Source organism: Pinus tabuliformis, chromosome 7 (assembly GCF_031772625.1).
Source record: "Pinus tabuliformis cultivar Carrire ecotype Pingquan chromosome 7, CPIR1, whole genome shotgun sequence".
Taxonomy (NCBI): Eukaryota; Viridiplantae; Streptophyta; class Pinopsida; order Pinales; family Pinaceae; genus Pinus; species Pinus tabuliformis.
Window position 1 is genome coordinate 173,759,054 of NC_142293.1, and position 20,333 is coordinate 173,779,386.

Sequence of the window (20,333 nt, forward strand, 5' to 3'; positions counted from 1 at the left end):
CAAACCACTGACAAATTGCTGAACTTTAGCCTTCTCATATTTAAGATACGATAAATACCTCAATAGATCCAGAAACTTGGTCGTGTGCTCATCATCTGTCATTGACCCCATATTTAACTCATAAAATTCTTTGGCCTTACTATCGTAGAACCATTCTAACAAGTATTTCTTCTTGAAAATCCTATTGAACTCATGCCAACTTAAGTCCTTTGTCCTGATGTCTCTGACCTGCTTCACATATTCCCACTGGATGTTTGCTTTACCTTTCAGGTTGAGGATAGCAATTATGGCCTTCATATTATCTGTGTACTCATGCAACTCAAAGAATTTGTTCATCCCAAGTATCCAAACCTTTGCATCTTCTGGTTTCTTCACATCTCCATCAAATTAGGTGGTTTTTCTTTCTTAAACTCATCAGGCAAGTATCCCCAATCATTTATCCTATACGGATGATAACGATGATGATCATGATGTCTATCCAAACCAGAACTAGAAGAGTACCTGTACTGTTATAGACATTTTTGTGCCTTACAACTCCAAGCATGAAATGTCCATAAACCAAGGGCTCCTAAGTCCCTAAAAGTGTTGTTCTAACCCCTAAAGGAACAAGGTCAACAGATTACAGCTTCTCCCAGAAGTTCTCCACCAGAAACTGCTCAGAATTGGTCAAAACAGGATCATTTCAACTACTCCACTAGCTAAGTGTGTTGCATTGCACCTAAATACACTGTGAGGGTGCGTTGCATTTCAAAACTCCCTTCTGTAGGGTGTGATGGGCGAGAAATGACAAATGGCAGTGTCATTCCGCGAGGTGGAGAGACAATGGAAGCTTCCAGAATCTTCTCCTGTGACACTTGCCTCACTGAATTCGACCAAGGATGAGTAAGAGGCCTTCAGTCTCCAAGTGGAAGCAAGAACTGACAGAGAGAAGACACTAATCAAATCACAATCTGACTCATCCTCCTTACAAATATATATATATGGATCCCTCATCCCAGAGATCCAGAGGTTGGAATTTTGCATATTGTAAGGAATTGTTGTTGGTTTTTGAGGCAAAACATCAGAGTATTGGGTGATCTATGCTTTGTTTGAGGTGAAGAGGGGCTTATTTGCTGGGAGGTTGATGCTGGGTCAGGAACCACCGGTTGTAACTCCTCCTGGATCTTTTCTTGTTTATCAATAAAAACTATTTGAGTTTTTCCTCCATGCTTTTGTATCATTGATGCTTGTTACATTTGTATGGTTAACTTAAATCTGATCCTAAGTTGTTTATGAATATAGATCCATGTCTTTGTATAGTGTTCTTCTTATGTGATCTTACAGGTACTTTGTGAAGCTGGGCAAGTAAGAGAGCAGGTAGCTGGAGACTGTCAAAGAAGAGAGGGATTGGATCAAAGGATTAGCGCAAGACACAGGTTGGTTCTTTCTATTCCTCTCTATCTATAGTTCATAAAGGAAATACAAAATTAGTTTTTCTCTATTTGTTTCTAAGGCAGTTGTCACACCTTAGTGGGATAGAGCAGTTCTAAATAGACACTTTTCCCTGTAACAAAATGGCGACTCCACTGGGGACCTAATTAGTTTGTTTGTGTATCATTCTTTGTTGTTTGTTTCATAAACTTATAAGTAGCATTCGAATTGCATTTGCCATAACAAATGCAAAGTAGATAACTGTTGTTTCAATCCGTTCATTGGATCTGTTTATGATTTAAACAACTGATTCACAAACTATCTGATTTCCCTTGTGATAGATCTTAGATCTTCCTTAGATCTACCCCTGATTGTGCATTACTGATTGCTTTTACTCGGCCAAAAACCAAAGACTGAACTGCAAATTGTGACCCGGAACCCGGACAGATTCTCGTTTCTGGCCCAGCGCAGGTACTGTTAAGAGATCTTGAATTTTAGTGCACTTCCCAAAAGGGCAACCTGCGCTGCATTTCAGATTCTCTGTGTTACAGGTGCGCTGATCAAACTAGCCCTGTGCAGCTGTGGTTCTTCTGCTTCATTCTTTCGAGTTCTGCCTCTGAATTTTGCTGCCTGTGATCAGTATATGTCTGTTTAAAACCCCTTTTCCTTGTTGTTATTCCGCCTCCTTTGTACAAAAGAACTGTAGATGTTTTTGTGTGTTTGTTGATTTGTTTACAGTTTTCCATTGCAAAAGTAGAATAGTCGTATTGTCGTCCTTTGATTTGAATCTGTCGCAAGTGTCAATTTCGATCATATGAGAAAGTTTGATTGCTATTGATGGTCGATTATACTGTTACTATTGCCTTTGGTCTGAATTTGTGATTTTCTAGTGTCAAGAACAAGTGTTCATTTCAAAATCGCAAGGTGTCGTAATCATCTCTGTTTTTTATTTCAAAAAAAGAGCTTGTTTATATTTGTCGCTTGAAAAGAAATTCAGATTTGTACATCAACTTTCTTTTTAGCATCAATACTAAGAAAGTGAAAACAAATACATGCATGTGCATTTGCATATAGACAGTCTGTTTGGCTTGATTTAGGAAAGTGCATTTACAGTGTGCTCTTTGCTCTTTGTGAAAAGATTGTGTCTTTCTTTTCCTCTAGTAGCTAGGATTTTCATTGCACAAAAGAGATAAAAGTTTGTTTATCATCTTTAGATTGCATTTTAGGAATTACATCTACATCTCGTGGTGAACCCGAAAGGCAAACTTCATAAACAAGATCAACTTAAAATAAATTCAATGAATCTAACAATGCTTTGGAACTTAACGCACAACATTTAGAGGTCTAGGTTAGAGACATATTTCGGCGTCGTAAAGCCTGGTAACTATTGTCCTCACTGATGGTTGGGCGATTCCTCCACTTTGAGACGATAAGTGCCAGTACGGACTTATGCTCCCACGTACCGTCGAGTATATTTTGGGAGACCCCTATACGCTTAAATCCTTTATCCTTAGGAAGCCGTGTCTGCCGCCCTATCGATCGCAATGCACTGAACACAACATTCGGGAAGATTGACTGTCGTACCGTAAAAAGTATTCTACAGTTTTGTGATTGGTTTGGTACTCCCTCTACCTAGACCTCCAGAGCAGTCCCTTTCGTTCCTTTTCAGACTCCTTAATGGAAAAGGTCCATCTGAGCACTTGTCACTTCAGGCTCATTAAAAATCGAAGGAGACTAGAGTCATCTTTTGTTTTTTCTCGACTCTTAAAAACTGAAAAAACAAGTTGTGTCAAAGCGTCTAAAATTCATTTAATTCGGAAACATACTTCCCCTTTATTTTAGTTGATCGAGTAATCCGCAATCGTGGAAGAAATTCAATTGAAACCCCGTCGTTCGCGGAGGCTTACGAGTCAACCATCTTTGTCTCCGGAATCGAAACTAGTACGGACAAAGCGAACTCGTTTAACCGGTTCCAAATCTCCTATCAAAGTTAGAACAAGTGTTCCAACGACATCAGAGACTCCGGTTACTCTAAACATTTCTGGAATCCCTGCCTCTACAGAAGAAGTTCAACAGCCACAAAAGGACAGTGATACTGATCCTAGTTTGAGAATAAGCACTTGTGTCTCCGAACTAGTTCCATCTACAACCGGTTCGGAGAATCTTACTCTCCAAACATCTGTCGCTGCCGATTTCACACCTTCTTTAGCACCAGAAATATTTTACGGGCCTGACGGTCTTCCCCTTCCACCTGGTCTGATTGCAATATAAGAAATTGTAGAAGATCCTCAAACAAGTACTCCAACGCACTTTGGAGTCAGGATCACTCTATATCCTTCTTCATCAGAAGTTAGTCTACCACCAGCGGAAGCTCCTGTAGAATCGCTAGGTAATCTTTTGGATAGACTACAAATGTCTGAACAACCGTCAACATCTAGGACTGTGTCATCTGACACAGCGACGGCAGAACTCCCTGCTATCACTCCGACAATGTTCGCCGGTATACCATCTGTCCCGACTAGCTCTCAACCGCTAGAAGGAGCCCACTCAGGGGCTATTTCGACAGTATGGTCCATTCCTGTTTGTTCATCCGGAATAATATCCGGAAACTCTTATGTTGAGTCTCAACAAATTGATCCATTTGGAGGTCAATTTGGGCAGTCCGGTCCCCAAGGGCAAACAATTCCCTTGAGTTCTGGATTACCACCGTATGGGGGGCAATATACCCTTTCATTATCCCCTCCGGGAGGATATCCATACGGGAGTTCACAACAACATTCAGGTTATACTGGAATTACCTCAAGTGGTTGGGTACCTATACTACCTCAACAACCAAGAGTTGTGTACTCAATGCAACAATGCGTACCTATGTCGAATATCCCGACTACACCAGCTATTGTGACGGTGTCGCAAGTTCAAGCGCTGCCTGTTGTATGCCAACCTCAGGTTTCTCAGGTTGTAATGCAACAGCCCCTTGACCCTGCGACTCAACCACAATCGCCAACTGGTGGAGCGACACAGGTTCAGACGGGTACAATTACCCCTCATCTTGGTCAAACTGTTAGTATCGGGCAACAGCACATGGCTTCACAACCATGGCTGGTGCAATACCAACAACCGCAATTCCAACAAGTATACCAAGGTTCTGAGCAGCAAATCTTTGCTAACAGTGGACAGCCGTACATTCAAAACGGTCAAAATCAACCATTTTACAATGGTCATGTCCACCAACCTTATCAAACATACCAGCAGCATATGCATTATGCCGGTATGCAAAGACCAATTGCTCAGGCAATCCCATCTTACCCTGGGTATGCTTCACCTAACCTGAACCAACAGTTACCCTTTGTGACAACTTTATAGTTACCTGATTTAAATCGATTAACAAACGATCCAATTGCTTACGCCCCTTGGTGGCTAGCGATTCCGCATAAACTTCCATCAGATATTCCTAAATTTAATGGAAATCCGGGTGAAGATCCATCGAATCACGTGATGACCTTTCATCTATGGTGTTCATCAAACACCTTAAATGATGATTCGATAAGACTTCGCCTCTTTCAGAGGACGTTAACGGGTCCGGCGGCAAAATGGTACATTGAATTTCCTAGAGCTTTGTTCGACAACTTCAGTACCTTAGCCACAACCTTTTTAACCCATTTTCAATTACCAATAAGGTACGAAACGGGAACAGAACTTCTTACCAACTTCAAACAGACAACGGCCACTCACATATCTAATCATATACATGAGTGGCGACGTCGTCATAGGATGGTAAAAACGTACGTCCCCGATCAGCTCTTAGCTGAATGGTTTATCAAGTCATTACTGCCTTCCATCACGGAAGATGTGGCAAAGGGGGGAGTCGTAACAGAAGAGCAAGTTATCGCTCGTGCGCAATATCTGGACTTGATTTACACTCAGTCCGGCACGCTCTACGACAAAATACCTGACGCCCCTAGACCGTAATTCTCAATTCCTCCTCCTCCTAAATCAAACAATGACTCTCATGCCGGCGATGGCGTGATTGGCACGACAGACACGAAATCGACAAAGGCTACATCCAAAAAGGCCCGTAAGATTTCAGGTCAAAATGCAAAAGACGAACTTCTTGCTTCGGAAGTAAATGCCGTATCGACAGACAAACGCAAAGAAACCAAACAACCAGGAAGCAAGAAGAAAGGCAAAGGGAAGAAGAAGAAACAGGATGAATCATCACCTAAAAAATCTTCTTCAAACCCTCCTGGAGATAGGAAACCAAAATTTCCATGCATGATATGCGATGAGGATCATCGGACCACAGATTGTCCACACAGAGCTGAGGTTAAAAAATTCTTTAAGAATTCGAAAACCTCAGTAGTGTTAACTGATCCGTTTCCAACTCCACGAACGAATCTGGTTGAAAGTGAAGATGCTTCCGGGTGTCAAGTGCTAATGTTGTCGGTTTCAAAACAGAAAAATGATGCTTTGATATCGACAAGGAACAAGGATTATGGGAATCCACAGCTGTCGAACAACAAGGATAAAGATCAACCAAGTAGTTCGACAACGACTTCGACAGAAGTTGTGCCACCCACCATTCCTGAATTGACGATAAAACCGCCAAAGGGAGTAGTACACAAGTTGACATTTAATCCCCGCGCTAGAGCGGCACAGCATTATAACATAGTGGAAGATTTGGCCCAATCGCCATCCGCTATGTCGACTCTTGAAGTACTACAAAATTGCCCATCCCAAAGGCAGGGTTTATTATCGGCCATTGGTGGGATTGACCCAAGGGATTCCAATCTTGTATCCTTCGATCATAAAGGATACGATCCTCAATTACCAGCTCAACTAGCTTTCCTTGTTCAAGTGAAAGCCCTCAACAAAACTGTTCATCGAACGATTATTGATGAGGGGGCATCTACATGCATTATGTCGATGAGTTGCTAGAAAACTTTAGGATCTCCAACCTTGTCGTGATCTTTGACGACATTAAAAGCATTCGACGGAAGGACATATACCCCATATGGTATCCTAAGTAACTTGAAAGTTGAACTAGGAGGGAAAACAGTAGAAATAGATGTTGAAGTCATCGATGGGAATCTTGATTACAACATCCTACTAGGAAGACCATGGATATATGCCATGGCAACTGTTGTGTCGACCTATTTTAGAAAGATTGCATTTCCCTTTCAAGGAGGGATTACAATCGTCGATCAACAAAACTTCCTCCCCAATGGTTCTCAAATTACTGGAAGCATTCCCATGATCCATGGAAGCCCCCATTCGCTTCAGAATATCGGAGTAGGCCTACTAAAAGATCCTATACTAATGGGAACTTTCGCTCTTCCACCTCCAATCAATCTGGCGGAAGTAGCAACGATAGGAACCTGCAACATGATATCTTCTAAAAAGATCTCAGAAAACGATATCGACATGGATCATGTAGTGGTTTTGCCCCCAAGCCCAACGGAAATATTATAGCAATCAATGTTCCTAGCATGGGAGGCAAACCCAAATCAACGCTCATCAAGCGTTTGGATAGATAGGTCTAGAGAATATGGTACTCCTTCAGATCCTTGGTCACGAGTGCATGTCACCGACGAAGGAATTGTCCAATCTATGGTAATTGAAGGAGCACCATGGAATGATTCCCACCATCGTTCTCTTCTTCCGGATTGTGGAGAAGATACTCAAAATGACCTTTATCATCCTTCAGTCTTTGATTTTCTGTCAAATACTGTAAATACGGTGGATTCCGAGCGAAACTTGTCCAACATTGAAGAGACTATAGCCATAAATATCTCGACCAAAACAGATGTTGTAGAGAATATTTATGTTGGCAAATGTTGTTCTCCTTCAGAACTGGAAATATATAACGCTCTTTTTCGCGAATTCAGAGATGTCTTTGCTTGGTCATACAGTGAAATGCTAGGCATTGACTCGAGTATCATTGAACACGAAATTAAGATGTATCCATATGTCAAACCAGTACGACAACTGCTAAGACAGGTGCACCCCAAGAAAGCCGCTGCCATTAAGGCAGAAGTTGAAAAACTTCTCCATGCTGGTTTCATCTACCCGATTCCTCTAACCGATTGGGTATCGAATATTGTCCCTGTTATGAAAAAACAAGGGACAATTAGAGTGAGCGTCGATTATAGGGATGTAAATCAAGCTTGTCCAAAAGACAACTACCCTACACCCTTCACTGACCAGATAATTGATGAATGCGCCGGATGCGAAATCTTTTCATTCATGGATGGATTCTCTGGGTATAATCAAATAAATATCCGTCCACAGGACCAGTCAAAGACTGCATTTATTTTTCCGTGGGGCACATTCGCATATCGAAAATTACCCTTTGGTTTAAAGAACGCAGGGGCAACGTTTCAGAGGGCAATGAATTATGCCTTCCATGACATCAAAAACATCGTTCAACCGTACCTCGACGACCTTCCGGCTCATTCGCGAAAGCGGACTGATCATCCGCAGCATTTAAGAGCGATATTTCTACGTTGCCAACACTACAAGATACGACTCAATCCGCACAAATGTCTATTTTGCATCAGTTCTGGTCGTTTACTTGGCTTTGTAGTCTCCAAAGACGGGATTCATCTCGACCCATGTAAGGTCCAGGCAATCATAAATTTGCCTCCACCTTCGAATTTGCTTCAGATTCAGAAACTCCAAGGGCAAGCGAACTTTCTGAGGAGGTTCATTCCAAATTACGCCCAACTTGCTAAAGGTTATACACATCTTTTGAAAAAGGAGGTACCCTTTGTCTGGGATCAGGTTGCGCAAGCTTCCTTTGATGCTTTAAAAGATTCCCTAATGAAAGCATCATTAATGTACGCCCCTGATTATCAAAGAGATTTTAACCTATATCTGGCTGCAGCGGATACAACCATCGCAATGGTTTTAGTTCAAAAAGTTGATGGAATTGAGCATCCTATATATTATTTAAGTAAAAACTTAAATGATACAGAAAGAAAATATTCTTACGTTGAAAAGCTAGCGCTTGCAGCTGTTCAAGTGATACAGAGATTTCGACACTATGTCCCCTTTCGGAAAACTACCATTCTGTCAGATTGCAACCCCATGACTTATATATTGTCGCGACAGTTACTGGGGGGAAAATATTCAAAATGGATAGCAATCCTACAAGAGTTTGATCTGGAATTTGTAAAATCCAAGTCAAAGAAAGCTCTAGTTTTCGCAGAATTATTGTGCGATCTCCCATCGTCGTCCAACGATGAAACATCCGAAGAAACAATCGTGGACGAAAATTTGTTTCTGATATCTACAAGCAATGAGTGGTATGGGGATATAATCATTTATCTCCAAACCCAAAAATTTAGGCCAAACACCTCCCACTCTGAACAAAAATGTATTCGATACCAAGCAAAAGACTACATGATCGTCGGTGATACACTTTACCGTCGCGGTATCGATACAGTTCTGAGGAGGTGCCTCACCCATGAGGAGGCCAAAAAAGTCCTGAATGATTGTCATTCAGGCGCGTGTGGGGGGCATCAATCTGGATATGCTACAGCACAAAAATTTTTACGAGCAGGATACTTCTGGCCAACAATTTTCAAAGATTGCATAACCGCAGTCAGAAGTTGCCATGCTTGTCAAATTTTTGATAGCAAAACCAGAAGACCACCCACACCTCTGCAGCCAATAGTTGCTGTTGGGCCATTCGCCAAATGGGGCATCGATTTCATCACATGTAACCCCACCTCGACCAGGGGCCATGGGTATATCATAGTCGCAGTTGACTATTTTACCAAATGGGCCGAGGCGATGCCTACATTAGATAATACTGGTGAAACAGCTGCCCTCTTCTTTTTCAATCATGTAGTCGCTAGATTCGGTGTACCACAGGCTATTGTCACAGATCATGGATCGCATTTTCGCAATCACATGATGGTCGAATTAGCTGCCAAACTAGGGTTGTCTCACGACAGCTCTACTCCATATTATCCACAAGCCAACGGACAAGTTGAAGCAATCAACAAGGTCCTGAAACGCATGCTGCAAAGGATGATCGGAGTTCACAAAAGAAGATGGAACCTAATCCTGTACTCAGCTTTGTGGGCTTACCGAACGTCGGTAAGGAATGCAACCGGGTTCACACCCTTCCAACTGGTATATGGCCTGGAAGCAGTCTTACCAATCCAGTGTGAAATCTCGTCTCTCAAACTCGCAATTGATCTCCTCCCCAGAACTTCAGAAGAAGAGGCTCGTTTCTTGGAATTAATCCAATTGGATGAAACCCTTCGTGACGCCGCTTTGGGTAACGAAGCCCATAAGAAACGAGTCAAGGCGCAGTTCGACAAAAATGTCAAACCCCGTGTCTTCAAGAAGGCGACTTGGTCTTGCTTTACGACCAAGAATCTGATAAATTGGGAGCAGGGAAATTTAAGTCTTTATGGATGGGCCCCTATATTGTTAAACGAGTGTTAGCAAAAGGAGCCTACGAGTTAATGGATTATGACGGAATTCCACTGGCGCAACCTCGTAATGGGTTGTACCTCAAGCGTTACTATGTGTAATGGTAACCAGTATGCTTTTGTTTTCGCTAAAGTGTTTGTTTTGGTCAAGTAATCCACTTTCTACATTTATTGCATATGTCAAACCTATTGGAGTCATGTGTTGGATATGCCGACAGAGCGAGTCGTAGTTCGCGGAACCTGTCCTCCGCAGCCTGGGCCATTTTTTATCCAAGCGGCGAGTTAGTAAGTTTCAGAGGTGTATGTATTGGTCGATCAACGAATAACATCGCTGAGTATAGCGCGTTGATAGAACTTCTCTCTGATGCCATCACTCATGGTATACGCCGACTAATTGTCAGGCTAGACTCACAACTCATAATACTACAACTCAATGGTATATATTCCATCCGAAACCCAGCTATTTATCGCATGTTCCTAAAGGTTAAGATTTTGGAAAGACAATTTGATCTTATTCAATATCAACATATTTCCAGAAACTTAAACACATTAACTGACTCATTAGCAAACTATGTGTTAGATAGGCATTTGCGACATTTATAAAAAGAAACACATCATCAATGTTTTGCATGTGGATCATGTAGCTCAACCAAAATAAAACTCTGAAAATAAAAAATATATATAACTGTTTATGGTTTACACATAATGTTCTGTAACCAAGACAAAATCGGTCAAACGACCCAAAAACTCAAAATGCTAGGGGGCACCCTAGTCTAATGATGCTCGTGATAGCAAGTCACAGCCCGTGCGATCATGCGTAAGAGACGAGTCCATCGTCTGGGCACACCAGTAGTATGCCGTTGTAACCGCAAAGGTAGCTCATCGGTCCTCACATCTGGAATACCAAGAGTGAGGCCCTCAACCTGCTCCTGCAATGCTGTGAGAGTCTCGGCCACATCGAGGTCACGAATAATAGCCCTTCCGACGGCCTCTCCTACTGGGGCAACAGCTGGTACTCTCAGGCGAACTACTGGACGAACGGGACCAACATCTGCATGTACACATGAGTTTGATTAAAGTCTTGATAGAATAAAGCACAAGGACATTATAAACAAAAAACGATAAACAGGAATATGGTCAAAGATTTTACCAATGGCGCCCCACTGCTCGCCATCCGGCAGTACTAAATCTGGATCACCCCGGAAGTCCATGCCAACATATGGATACTCAGAATAAACCATCTCCTGACGATCAAACCACCTGAAGAAGGTATCAGAAAATGAAATCTGAGACTGGCCAGCATGCCTAGACATATGGTCAACCCATCTCTGCATACGTGGTTCAGTAGGAGAAGGTAAATCGAGTGCAATGTACTGCGGCTGCATCAGTGGTATCTTCTCCAAGGCAAAGGCGGTCAAAATAGAACCATACCCAAAGTTCTTCAACCTTCCGCTCTTTATCTTGGTCAATTGTTCTTTCATCACGAGAAGTACTGCGTCGCACCAGTTGAACACCTTCGGTTGGAGGCATTCCAAGGCATGCTGCATGTAAGATCGGTTGGCTACATGAAGAGCCGCACCACCGGCCATCCTACCAAAAGTAAACAGAATAGTCCTGAGGGACCTGTCAGTGACATCACGGATGATGATCTTGCCGTCTTTACTCGGCTGAGATCCTTCTCTGCAGTACCGGCGGACATAATCTCTCACAGAATCGCCTCCTCGAGCCGAACCTGACAAAGAGATGGGGGCACCCCGCCTCGACAAGCCAGTCAAGAAATAGATGTCTACTACAGTCAAGGGGATAGATTTGCCCCTGATCTGGAAAACCTGATTGGTAGGATCCCAAGCATCGAGAAAATACTGCAGTAAGTTGATCTGCTGTCTCATGCTAGAAATGCGGAAGAACTTCAGCAAGCCACAGTTCCGCAGTGCGTTTACTGTAACTGGATCATGTAGGGCAAGCATGTCCTCTTCTTCATGCTCACGTTCTTGCCATGTAATGGTCATCTTACTCCAAAGATCTCTGAAAAACAAACAAGAGAGGAGTTAGGTCCTAATTTTGGTGAGAAACAGGCAAAAATTCCATAAAAAATTGTGCATCAAATTCCCTTTTTGTGCCCAACGCACCTGCAGCAGTGTTCTAGGTGCATTGAATGTCAGATTGCCCTTAGACAGGCCAACATTCAACGCAGTTTTCGATACACTGAGGGTGCGCTGATGGTAGAACGAGTTCTTCAAACCCCAGGAACTCAGAAAAGCTAGGAATCAAGCTCAAAATGAAAAATGGAAACCATGAAATGAAAGAGCTCAGGTTTAGCTCCTACCTGGTCCAGACGGCACCGAGAATCGTCCACAGAATCTCCCAAAATCAGCTGATGAAAATCGAGGGGGAAAAGCACCTCCAAAGCTCCGACAAACCAAGTTCAAATGAAATGGTAAAATGAGAGGTAAAAAACACTTTTTCATTACTTTTACGTAGTTCAAAGTAAAATATTAGTGTTCTAACTCGTTTTCAAGCAAATATTGTTCATTTCTGACTAGTTTGATGAAGCAGTTGAAAATACAGTACGATCTTTGAAAGGACAAAGCTATTTATGGTAAAATCAAAGCAAGACCATCTAATCGAGCAGTTTTAGCACATAGTTCAAGCTCGTTAAAAAATAAACATAAGACATGAGCAAATGTTTCCACCCACGTTTAAGCTCGTTAAAAAATGAACTATTCTCCGGTAAATAACCACCGTGAATGTAGTACTTCAGCCATTAAGCCTTGGTCATGTTTGCACCGTCACCTCCACTTTTTCATTAGCCGATCATTCACCTCCATTTGATTGTTTACCCATTTTGAGGAACAGCTGCGAAGAGTGATTTCATTATCCATCCTTGTGACACTGTCATGATTGGAAAATTTCAAACCTTACCTGGAATCAGCTGCTACCCGTTTTATCACTCGTTCCTCAAAAGACGAGTCTCCTTTAAGCTCTTTTCAACTGACTCGTAAAATATGAAAATATTACCGAGTCCTTGGCCTTCCATCTCGTTAAAGGGACAGGAAGTGTTATCCCTCATCTAGATTTTAATCTTTTTGGACCTGAGGGATTATTGCACAAAAAGATCGAGCGCTTGTTTTGTTCGGCTCGTTAAAACTATCGAAAATTCATCCCTTCTGTATTGTTTTATAATTTTTCGGACTTAAGGGATTAGATGACGAAAAAGGAATTTTGGAGTTACCTTTACGTTCCTTTTCAGACTCTCTAAAATTGAAAAGGACCGAGTTATCTTTGTCGTTAAACTCGTTAAAAAGATTAATAGCGACAAACTTGTCTTTAGACGAGAACGAGTTTCACTATCGCTAGGCTCGTTAAAACATAGCGATGGGTTTGCCCGAAGGGCAAATTATAGAACAAGCATATGTTATCCTCCTCAAGCTTGAAAAAAATAAAGAGGTACTGGTCAGCAATGACTGGGGAAAATTGGGAAGAAAACTCAAAGAATCGTTATTGGTAGCAAGTCGCTCTTGAACATGACACTTCCACTCCATGTCCGAGTCGGGTTGGGTTCTTTCATTCACCGGTCACATCGCCATGGTCACACCATACCATCCACATTTGGGGTTAGTGCTACCAATCCATCACATCAGTGTCGCCGATATGTTCAAGAGAAGTCATCCAGAGAAGTCACCTGTGTCTCACCCACTACCATACATTATACTCCATTCTTTCATGACCGCCACCCTGAACATTATATCATCAGATCGTTTTCACCTCCATCAAAATCATTTGCTTTGTTCTGTGTCATTGATGTGGGATTCATTAAGGCCCTCCTGTGACGGATCACTTCGTGTCGACATCAGCTCATTATCCAAGAAGTTGATCTAGGAACAACCCATTCAGTACTTTGAAGCTTGCATGCCTCAATGGCAAGTTTCTCACTTCCGGCGACAGGTTTACATCAATGGCCTTCGACCGAAAGATTTTGCATGGTGATCGACGCCAAGTCCTCTATTCACACCACGTGAATTGTACTGCAGTACCTTGAGGGTCATTATCATTATCGGTGATTCCTCTTGCGCTTGTTAACGGTTTACATCATTGACCGGTAATCAAGCGATGTCTTTCCATGTTCGACTTCAAAACATTTCTCACATGGATCGACTTGTACTTCGAGTGAAGATCAGACGAGATTGAAGACCCCAGATCTATTTTCATCCATCCGGGCTGCGATATATATTCAGGGAAATAAAGACATCAAATGTACAGCATTGCAGCACAGATAATCATCCTACCAAAAGGATGATGGCTCTATCAGAATCATCAGTCTACCCTCAGATGATTGTCTGTCCTATGTACATGAAAATGAATTTATAAAGCTGAGCATGGGAATGCCCGCCTCATCTAGATCATGAAAACAGTATGAAGATAATGTATTGTATTGTATCTTATTACAGGTCTCCTCCTAGCATTGAAAGAACTTCGGATCCTCATAATAAAGCATTTCACCCGACACCAAAAGGTTAACGGCCTCATACTTTAGGGGGCAACTGTTATAGACATTTTTGTGCCTTACAACTCCAAGCATGAAATGTCCATAAACCAAGGGCTCCTAAGTCCCTAAAAGTGTTGTTCTAACCCCTAAAGGAACAAGGTCAACAGATTACAACTTCTCCCAGAAGTTCTCCACTAGAAACTGCTCAGAATTGGTCAAAATAGGATCATTTCAGTTGCTCCACTAGCTAAGTGCGTTGCATTGCACCTAAATACACTGTGAGGGTGTGTTGCATTTCAAAACTCCCTTCTGTAGGGTGCGATGGGCGAGAAATGACAAATGGCAGTGTCATTCTGCGAGGTGGAGAGACAATGGAAGCTTCCAGAATCTTCTCCTGTGACACTTGCCTCACTGAATTCGACCAAGGATGAGTAAGAGGCCTTCAGTCTCCAAGTGGAAGCAAGAACTGACAAAGAGAAGACATTAATCAAATCACAAGCTGACTCATCCTCCTTACAAATATCTATATATGGATCCCTCATCCCAGAGATCCAGAGGCTGGAATTTTGCATATTGTAAGGAATTGTTGTTGGTTTTTGAGGCAAAACATCAGAGTATTGGGTGATCTATGCTTTGTTTGAGGTGAAGAGGGGCTTCTTTGCTGGGAGGTTGATGCTGGGTCAAGAACCACCGGTTGTAACTCCTCCTGGATCTTTTCTTGTTTATCAATAAAAACTATTTGTGTTTTTCCTCCATGCTTTTGTATCATTGATGCTTGTTACATTTGTATGGTTAACTTAAATCTGATCCTAAGTTGTTTATGAATATAGATCCATGTCTTTGTATAGTGTTCTTCTTCTATGATCTTACAGGTACTTTGTGAAGCTGGGCAAGTAAGAGAGCAGGTAGCTGGAGACTGTCAAAGAAGAGAGGGATTGGATCAAAGGATTAGCGCAAGACACAGGTTGGTTCTTTCTATTCCTCTCTATCTATAGTTCATAAAGGAAATACAAAAGTAGTTTTTCTCTGTTTGTTTCTAAGGCAGTTGTCACACCTTAGTGGGATAGAGCAGTTCTAAATAGACACTTTTCCCTGTAACATGTACTCATTTCCCCTCCTATATGGAGTGTCCAACAGTCTGCCATCTCTCACCATGTTAGCTCTATCTGACCTGTCTCTACTAAGAGACCTACTGCCATATGCCCCATTAGTTTTGTCCTCCTGTCCATGGCTGATCTGAAGTGACCTCTGTCACTACAATTATGACAAGCTTTGAAGAAGTATTGAATTAGCCTCTGCTTGTTTCTGTTGTGCCTGCATGATCCTATCATTATCAGCCTTACAACTCCTTATTTATTCCTTGAAGCTTCTCAATGTATCTATCAAATTAGAAGAGTGCCCACCACACTGCTCATCTGATTCATAGGGAGAGTCTTTGTAGTCTACCATCTTGCTATTCATTTTGATCTATTTCTCCTGCAAGGCATAATATGTCAGCTAAACTAAATCACAATAAACCAACGTACTTTAGCATAATTCAGGGAGGATATCTCATCTACAAGATCAACCAATCAATGTACTAGATGTATAACATAATCATGAGAGCATATATACATCTAATACATAAGAACATAACCATGTAACCATCAGTCTAGCTAGAGTCCATTTATCAATGCATGACCATAGCAACTACACATACCATGACCTCATGCGTGACAACACAACCATACAAATGTACATCGACGGTATGCAAGCATAAACAATATGTAGCAAATCATACACTCATGATGACACATGTTACAACAACAACATTCTCTTTCACATGACGAAATCACTACCACCATGACTAATACCATGCATATGAAACAAGCACATAGATCACGGAATGATTAACAGACGTGCAAACAACATGAATGCATGACCAACACACTTCCCATCTAGTTCGAGGGGTGAACCATGCTTTGATACCACTTTGTAACACCCTCCTCCACATCTACCTAAGTAACCGACTAACCGGGAGGAAGCATGTGATGAGAGGCTACTATGATTGGATTGAGCCTCCTATATGACCTTAAGGAAGTGGAATCGACAAAAACAAAACATACAAACTTTCCACGTCAGCTACAAGGCTCCTAAGGGCCATACCAACCACTCAAGTAGCTAGCCCCTAGGTCCCACTGAGGTTTTAAACTACTTGACCTCTGGATGCTCACATGTTACAGTCCTGACAACGTCCAGGATGCTTTGGGCGCTCTCATGATAAGGCATGCCAGTGTCCAGGGACTATTTTTCTTAGTGTTGTGCCAACGTCCCTCAGATTTGAGCCACTTTTTCAGGCCCAAAGCCGAGGTCACTACCGAGAATTGAATGACACCTTCATAATAGAAAGATAACATGGAAACAATGATGCAAATGCAAATACTTGGACAAGCCCTTAACTGAACCCCTACTAGCCATGATAGGCATTTCGTCAAACATATCGCAAATATGTAATCTATAGGTGTAAACAACATATTTAAGCATAGGGGTCTCATACTTATCTGAGAATCGCTATGAAGCATTGTTCCCTTATATCATTTGTTGCATAATCATCTACTAGCTCATAGATACATTATTCATTCATTTAAAAGTAAAAACATGATGAGATCCATACATAGCCACTATCATAAAACATATACATAACCAACATAATAGCAACAAAAATACCAAGGAATTCAAAACCATATGATCCACATATAAACCAGTACATTTACACATGAAAAACCAAGGTAATGAACTTCTCATTAATGAATATAGAAACCAACCATGGATGGGACTACCATGTTCCAACCGACCATAGATTGACTGAGCCAAATCTCTCTTTAGCCAATCACCTCCGTGCCATATTCCAAGCATGAATGTGGGACTCATAACCAAGAAAAAAGAACCAAACAAGCATGGATGCTACTAGAGCTCACCACCTACATTGTGAGGAATTTTAGTACCTCCTAGTCTCTCATGCTTTACCGTAATCTACAGTCCGATCCAGGGATCACTAGGCCCTACGCCGAGACCCACTCTCCAAGCTTTACCGTACATCCCATCCTAGGACTACTAGGCCCAACTAAGAGAAATCCACCTCTTGGATTTACCTTATATCTCACCATTCACTGGCAAGGATTCCTAGGCCCACTAAGGCACACAATCCTGGGTTTACCACAACCCATAGTCTGGCTTAGGGGTTACTAGGCTAGTGGCTTTACCGTGATCCACAGTTCGGTTCAAGGACCACTAGGCCATGTGTTTTTCATTTAGGAGATCCACCTCACTCAACTTCAAATCCATCTGACAACCTAGCCCAACTGAAGTATGAGAACCCATCTCATCAAGGTTATCCAGAAATGGCAGGCTAGATTGAAAACACTGTCACACCTAGAAAAACCCATGCCATGATAGAAAATAACCACATGCAATACCATGCATTCCAAATCTAGCAAGGTAATTGATGAGCCCCAAATTTTGGTAACATTTTGGGCTCATTTGGCCTACTCACCTTGCTCAACCCTTCATTTTTTATCACTTATGCATCATTTCTTAGTATATTTGTGTTATTCGTAGGAAGGAGGGCAGTCATTATGCCTATGTGGCTAATACATGTTTATTTCAGGACTTTTTGGCATTAAATGGAGCAAAACCACGTAGATGGAGGCAAGGAGACAGCCAAGGTGGCATTGCAGGTTTATAGGAAGGTTGTCCACAGCCTTGAATGACCTTCCTCGTGATCTCCACCCCAACTCTGAGCCCCCAACATCTATCACCACCGAGCTAGAAGGAAGCCAACAGATTCTACAGGAACAGCAGTTTACTTTTTGTTGGACAGCCAAGCCCCACTAATTTAGGAGGCCAGCTTGGCCCTCATAATGTATAAGTATTGAGGCTATAGCCTTCGATAGGAACTTTTGAACCTTTGTTGCAGATTTCGGATTTCGAGCTATAGCTCTGTTTTGCTCCTTGTAAGCCATTTTTGGCATGTTGTTAGATTTGTGACTATGATCTTTTAATAAAAGGCAGACAGATTTGAGTCCAATCCTGAGTTCTTAGAGGAGCTATAGCTCTCAGGTTTGGGCCCAACCTGAGAGCAATAAGCCTCCTTTCCTTGTACTGTTACTTGTCTTTCCTCTCAGCATTTCATTTCGTTTTCTTTACATGCACTGAAAAATACAGTTTGCTGATTCGAATTTCTTGTTGTGAGTAAGTAGGTTAGTTTTATGGATCAAGTGCTTTCAGTAGTTTAGATTAGAATAGGAGGATTAGCATTCATCAAACTTCCAAGAAAAGGTTGATTGTACACTCACTCCCACCTCTATTTAGAGATTGGGAGTGTAGACCGTGCCAACCACCAAAAAACGCAGTTTTATATGTTCATGCAAGTTTTAACATAATCTTTCCATTGGTAGAAGTGTCCATGCAGTTAGATCTTGAGCAATAATTCCTTGTTTCAGCACCATGCACGTTTTCTCTCTAGAACTACATTGCTATTCTTTGGTTTTCAATAAAGTGGTTAGAATAGGTTGATGAATTCTCGGTTTTGTGCAAGACAGAGGTAATTTGTTCCATTTACACTGCGCAACATCACTCTATCACTCCCTTATCTTTCTCAGCCGTGCCTAAGCCATCTCCTTACCTCTCATCTCGATCATTTGCCCACCAACTCTTCTGTTATCCACGTTGTTTTACCATTTTCGGCCTTTCATTACCTCTACCCTTCTATCGACCAACCAGCTTTACACACCTACTCTCCATCTTATCTCTCTGTCCATAAACCATCACAAGCTCCCCTCTCATCCTACCTATCCACCCATCCAGCTCATTCACTCCTCCATCACCCAAAAATCCACTTACAACACATCCTGTAGAAGTTAGCAGACTTCCTGTAGAAATCCCGAGCTTCCTGTAGGATCCCCTGCAGACATCCTGTAGAAGCGTGCCAACACGGTTGCTAGGCATCTGAACGTTGGGAACTTCTGTGGAATGATGTTAGGGATCCCTTGGAACCTCTCAGAGTCCTCCTGACCTTTTCCAAGCCTTCCTCCCCTTTCACTACCCCTGCACAGTCAAGACCTAGTAAGCAGCACAGTCATAATAACTCCAACCACTTGAGCAAAAACACAAAAACATGTTCTTTTCAGATGAAAGTAGCTTAGACTCATGCATCTCAACTCACTATAAGTAATGGCATCATTTGTAGAAGTTGCATTCCCACCATTGCATCGTAAGGGTTAAGCTAGTCAAATTAGGGTTTACTAGGGTTTCCATGTTTTGTTGGCTTTCAGTACATTCTTGCAAAGTAGGTTAATTTCCTTCGAGATAGCTTTCGTTCATCACTTATAAAGCTTCTTCTGAGAGCATATAGAAGTTGGCTTGAGCCCTAGTGGACTTGTGCCAGCTGACCAAGTGACAGCTGCGACAAGAGCTAGTACTTGTGCATACAGCACCGTCGCTTCCAAGTTTGTTACGAACTACCGGGTTGATAAAATTAGAGAAGAAAGCTCCAGGAGTTGTAGCATTATTGCTACAATACTGGAGCCCACCATCTTTTTGGCACCGTTGCCGAGGAAGCGTCAAAGTATTAGTAATTGTTGCTTTTCTTCTATTTTCCTACTCTTGTCTTCTGCTAAGTAGTTTATTTCATTTCCATTCTGCAAAAGTAGCATAGACATTTCCTGCTTTCATAGCTTAACATTTCAATCCGCAATTTCATTTTTGCAAGCATAGATTAGCATTTCAATTCTGCAAGCGTAAACTAGCATTTCCATTCCTGCAATTCCATTTGAGCAAAGTAGACTAGTTCTTTCCTGCTTTCATTTCAATTCTGCATTTTCATTTCAGCAGAGATAGTTAGTTGTAGATCAATCTGTTTCAGTTTTTGCAAGTACCAAAGAAAAAAAACAAAAGAAATCAAAAAGAAGTCTGTCCATTTCATGCCTCGTAGGAACCGTGATAAAACAGGCAAA